Genomic DNA, 6,396 nt, shown 5'->3' with positions numbered 1-6,396 from the left:
TGAACATGACAAGTGCATAGTTGAACACAAAACTGATAATAAGATACTGTTCATTGCTAAGCGTCATGAAAACGTATATACCACAAGCTTTGATAACTTAACTTCACAGAGTGTGACATGCTTATCTGTTATGAATGAAATAAGCTGGATTTGGCATAGGAGACTAGGACACGCAAACATGGATTTAATCTCAAAACTAGTTGAAAGAATTAGTTAAGGGACTGCCTAAGACTAAATTTGTGAAAGATAAAATCTGTGATGCATGCCAACTAAGAAAACAAGCAAGAACAAACTTTAAGAAGAAGAAAGAGATCTCCACTACTAGGCCACTCCAAATGCTACGCTTAGACTTATTTGGACCAAACCCAATTCAGAGTTTAGGAGGAAAATCATATGCTTTTGTCATAGTTGATGATTTTTCAAGATACACATGGGTAATATTCTTAGGTCACAAAGATGAAGTATGTGAACAATTTATAAACCTGTGCAAGAAAGTCCAAAATGAAAAGGGATATACAATTCCTAAAATTCGAAGTGATAGGGGGAATTTAAAAATCAAGGCATGAAAGACTATTGTAATTCATTAGGAATTGCCCATAATTTTTCAGCTCCTAGAATACCGCAATAGAATGGTGTAGTTGAAAGGAAGAATAGGTCTATACAAGAAATGGTCAGAACTATGCTTAACGAATATAAATTACCTAAATACTTCTAGGCTGAGGCAGTGAATACTGCCTGCTATGTGCTAAATAGAGTTCTGATTAGACCATCACTTAATAAGACTCCTTACGAATTATGGAATGGCCATAGACCAAACATCTCATATTTTCATGTCTTTGGTTGTAAGTGTTTTGTGCTTAGAGACAATAAGCATCTAGGAAAGTTTGATGTGAAATCATATGAAGGTATCTTCCTTGGGTATGCCTTAGATATTAAAGCCTATAGAGTATATAACAAATGAACATTGACGGTCATAGAATCTATTCATGTAGTGTTCGATGAGTCAAATCCCTTCTCCAAAAGAATTGATGAAGATGAAATTGAATTAAACAAGGAAATAGAAGAATTATCAATTGAGAATGATTCAGAAAAGAAAAATGAACTTAAAGAACCATCCATTGAAATTGATCAAACTACAAATGAGGTTAATGAACCACCTAGAGAATGGAAATACATAAAGAATCATCCCATAGATCAAATAATAGGTGAACCATTACGTGGAGTAGCCACTCGCTCCTCTCTTAGGAGCATGGTTAGTCATTTTGCATTTCTATCTTAAGAAGAACCTAAGAATGTGAGTGAAGCTATGGAGGATGAATCTTAGGTGTTGTCTATGCAAGAAGAATTAAATCAATTTAAAAGAAACAAAGTATGACATTAGTTCCCAAACCTAGGGATAAGTCAATCATAGGGACCAAATGGTTATATAAGAATAAGAAAGATGAACATGGAGTAGTTGTGAGAAATAAGACTAGATTAGTCGGGGATATAATCAAGAAGAAGGCATAGATTTTGAAGAAACATTTGCCCCTGTAGCTAGGATGGAAGCCATACAAATGCTTTTAGCATATGCAGCTTTTAAGGATTTCAAGTTATATCAAATGGACGTCAAAGGCACATTTTTAAATGGCTACATAAATGAAGAAGTGTATGTAGAACAACCCCCAGGCTTTGAAAATCATAAGAATACAGATCATGTTTATAAACTGACAAAAACCTTGTACAGTTTAAAGCAAGCTCCTAGAGCTTGGTATGAAAGGCTAAGCGGTTTTCTATTAGAAAATTGATTTATAAGAGGAAAGATAGATACAACCGTGTTCATAAAGTCTAAGAAAGATGATATTCTCCTAATACAAGTATATGTAGATGACATCATATTTGGCACTACAGATAAAGAATTGTGTAATGAATTTGCCAATACCATGCAAAATGAATTTGAGATGAGCATGATGGGTGAACTAAATTTCTTCCTAGGAGTTCAGATCAAACAAGTAAATCATGGAATATTCAAAAATCAATCAAAGTATATTAGAGACTTACTTAAAAGTTTAATATGGAAGACGGAAAAATACTAGGTACACCTATAAGCGCTTCATTGAAATTAGACAAAGATAAACAAGGTATACCAGTAGACGTCAAGCTATATCTTGAAATGATAGGTGGCTTGTTATACCTGACTGCCAGTAGACCAGATATAATGTTTAGTGTATGTTTGTGCGCAAGATTTCAGTTTGCACCAAAAGAGTCCCATTTGCTAGCTGTTAAACAGATACTTAGATATCTTATAGGAATCGTGGATATTGGGTTATGGTATCCTAAGTATACATCCTTTGAGATTCTTAGTTATTCGGATGCTGATTTTGCGGGTAGTAAAGTGGATAGGAAGAGCACTAGTGGTACTTGTCATTTCTTAGGACACTCCTTGGTCTCTTGGTTTTCCAAGAAACAAAATTCAGTTGCTCTTTCCATAACTGAGGCTGAATACATAGCGGCAGATAGTTGTTGTGCTCAAATGCTTTACATGAAGCAATAACTAAAGGATTTTGGATTAAGCTATGAAACAATTCCTATAAGATGCGAAAATACAAGTGCAATAAATAACTCAAAGAATCTCATATTACATTCACGAACTAAGCACATAAAAATACAACATCACTTTCTTCATGATTATGTGCAAAAAGGGGATGTGACACTAGAGTTTGTCTGCACAGATGAACAATGGGCAGATATATTCACGAAACCACTTGCGGAGGATAGGTTTATCCAAATTAGGTGTGAATTAGGTCTCATGCATAGTCGAGATGTTGCTTAGAAATATGTTATATGATATAATTTAGGGGGAGCAACGTCACTTATGATATAATCACTTGGTATTGCATTAATCAACAATTGGACACGCTTAAAACTTTAAGATTTCTAAAGGGAGAAGCACATGATGGTACGTCTACTCATGTTTTATTAGTTTACACCTTTTTGTTGATGTCAAAAGGGGGAGAAAATTTGGAAGCAAAAATAATAGAATGGAAGCAAAGAATGTTGGTAAAACAAATTACAAGAGGGAGATAAGCAAAAGGGGAGAAACAGTTGTTTGATGTCATGGATTGCAACATCATGAGCATATTTAGTATGAATATATTTCATATTTCATTTGGATTCAGGCTAAACACTTTGTGTATGAACATGAGCATATTGTCATTCATTGAATATTTGATGCATTAATTGAGGGGGAGCCTTGTTAGGCGTAACCCATTATATATTTTTGCTCGTGCATTTGTCATCATCAAGAAGGGGGAGATTGTTGACTTTATAAATCCAATCCGATTTTGATAATGACAAATCACTTGGTATTTGATCTGTGCATTGAGTTTGTGAATAGGAACCATATTAAGCATGCACAGAAAGATAACGAGTCATGGAAGTCACAAAGTAAAGCTAACATATCTTGACAAGATCCATGTAACTCAAAGAGTACGAAAATCAAGATGCAAGCGGCAAAGTTAAAGAACATCTTGGGAATGGGTATTTAGAACTCATGTACCTACATTTTCATATGATTTAATTTGAGACTCAACATAAATTAGAATTTCTTTAGGCTTCATGCATTTCATGTATATCATTAGGGAACCTTAATGGACTTAGAAATGTTTTTGAAATCATGGAAACTATGTTTTATAAAAGGCCTAAGAAAAAAAGTAAAGCATATTGTGAAATTAGAAAAATAAAATTGAGAAAAAGGAGACTTCAGTAGCCTGAACTCACCCTCAGTAACCTGAATAATTTCTTTAGGAGCTTGAAGATTAGGTTCGGTAACCTGAAGAATTAATGGGAAACACAGCAAGTTGGCCGAGGCTCTTCGGTCGCCTGACCTTGGGACCTTAGGCGCCTGAACCCACTTCAGGAGCCTGAACTTCCCTCTTTAGGTGCCTGACCCTGCATTACAACTTGATTTTTCAAAGGCTTAAGGAATTTCGGTCGCCTAGGCTTTCACCCTCAGGCGCCTGAACTTGCGAGAAACTTAAAATTGTGATTTTTATTAAATGAACCCGCGAGCTATTTCTTTGATCCAACGGCTGAGATTAATCCTAAGAGTAAGATACTATATATACTGAATTTCTAAACCCTAGAACGAAGCGAAGACACACAATAAGAGAAGAACACATCTTATTGCAAGATTGTAGAGGAACTTGAGCTGATTGTCTGCACTTCATTCTACTTTCATCTTCTTTAGGCAAATCTATTCCGAAAATCAAAGGGCATTCATTCATTCAACTGTACTTCAATCTAGTATCGAGATTTGATCATTCAAGTTATTATTCTTAAGAACTTCTCATCTCATTACGTATTCTTGATTATCATTAGAAAAGTTTGATCTTGAGTGTGCACATATATATAAATATATATATATATATATATATATATATAAAAGAATTGTTTTTTGAAAAGATCTTTACTTGAAAAATTTGTTTAGCTTAGTTGATTGGTTTTTTATTCAAGAGTATATAAATATACGTATATATCATTCATAGAGCTTATTATTGAAAAATCTATTTTGATTAATAGGTTGATCTTGAAAGTGCCTATACATATACATAGTTATTTTAAACAAGATCATTACTTGATTAAGGTTGTGTGATTGATTGAAAGGTTTGATTCAAGTGTGTTTTCAGTTAACCGATTCATTATTTAGATATTTTAAAATACTTGAATATATACATCCTTGGTATTCATAAATATTTATCTTATTGAGGGATACTTTGTTTGGAAAACCTTATACTTAGTATTTTAATCTTTGAATTACATATCATATATCTATTTACATATTACAAAGATCGGGTTGTGATTAAATATTTTGAAAGAAAGCTTTTTGACATACATTGATTAAAACATTCAAGATAAGGCTTTTAACAAGTTCACAATAGACATATTTATGTATCTTTACAAAGTGAACTAGAACCCTAATATACTCCAAAGTATTTCAAGTATATCTTTACTCAGGAGTTTTGATTAAAGAGGGTTTGTGTGTTGAACCATATCATACATTAAACGATTGTATCGTTTTCATACATTCATGAGCTTCAAGTTTAATCATATGTTAATGTGTTAGGAATTTGATTTATACTCACACACTTTTGTGAGAAGCATTTTTGAGTATTATTTTTCAGATTCTATTGTATACACAGTTCCGTGTGTAAACCGGTGTGTGAGGAGAGAGCTGTATCTCTTGTAAGCAGCGGAGTAGGAGGGAGTTGTGCCTCTTGTAAGCAATGGAGTGTAAAGGAAGCTCCGTCCCAATTTGAGGAGCAGGGATTTAGTGAAATCCTTGAGTGGTTGCTCAAGGCAAGGACGTAGGCCAAGTTGGCTGAACCTCGTAAATACCGTGTTTGTCTTCTCCTTTCCCTTTACTCTTTATTTTTAGCACTGCATTTAAATTGTGTATATTGCATGTATAGGTTGGATAGCCTTACACATAAGTAATTGAGTAAGAAGAATTCATTGGTAAATATATAAGAAGGGTTTAAGTGGTAAATAAGTGTCAAAGAATTTTTTAAATACCTAATTCACCCCCCTTCTTGGGATTACACCTGATTCAATAGAGTTTGATCATATCAGGATAATATCCTTTGACTTGGTGTAGGATAAACTTGTCCTATCCTATGTTTTTAAATAGCTCAAGAATCTCAGGTAAATCGAATTCGAAGAAAGCAACATCTAGTACGTTACCAAAAATTGGATCAATAGTGGAGATGTGATTTCGGCACAAAGATTTTGCTTGAGTTGAGACCAACTATTTTTCTATTTCGTTGTTGCTAGCTTGTCGTGAAGAAGATGCTTTGTCTTTGTTCCCTACTGTTTTAGTTCTTGGCATGTTGATGAAGCAGAAATCCGAAGAACTGTAGGTGAGGAGGATTTAGGGTTTGATGGAATGAAGTTGGAAGAGGTTTGGAGAAGTCAGGCTTAGTGGAGAGAAGGAGAGAAAATATTTTAGTGAGGTTTAGATGAGTGGACAGGCTTCTGAGACATAAAAAGGAGTGTTTTTCTCATTTAAGTTTGTTGAACCGCTGCAAGACAATCGTCTGTCTTTAAGGTGACAGGCGGCTGTCGATTGACTTTCCACATAGACAAGAGCCTAACAAGAGCCTGCCTGGTATCTTGGCAGTCGTCTGCCCTGTAGAGAATTTCTTCTTTCTATTAGTTGACTTTACATATATGTAATGTGCTTGTTTTTTGCTTTCCTATGAATTTTCTTTCCAAATTTAAAAACTCTCTATTTTAAGCTTGTATGAATCATCCTATGATTTTGGCCAACAATGTTATTTATTTATTTTTATGTATTTCAATAAACACTTTGAGATTTTCAAGGCTTTTTATCTAGGTACCCATACCATTTTTGGGTCC

Source organism: Malania oleifera, chromosome 5, assembly GCF_029873635.1.
Source record: "Malania oleifera isolate guangnan ecotype guangnan chromosome 5, ASM2987363v1, whole genome shotgun sequence".
In the NCBI taxonomy this organism is placed as follows: Eukaryota; Viridiplantae; Streptophyta; class Magnoliopsida; order Santalales; family Ximeniaceae; genus Malania; species Malania oleifera.
Note: the sequence above shows the minus strand (reverse complement) of the source record.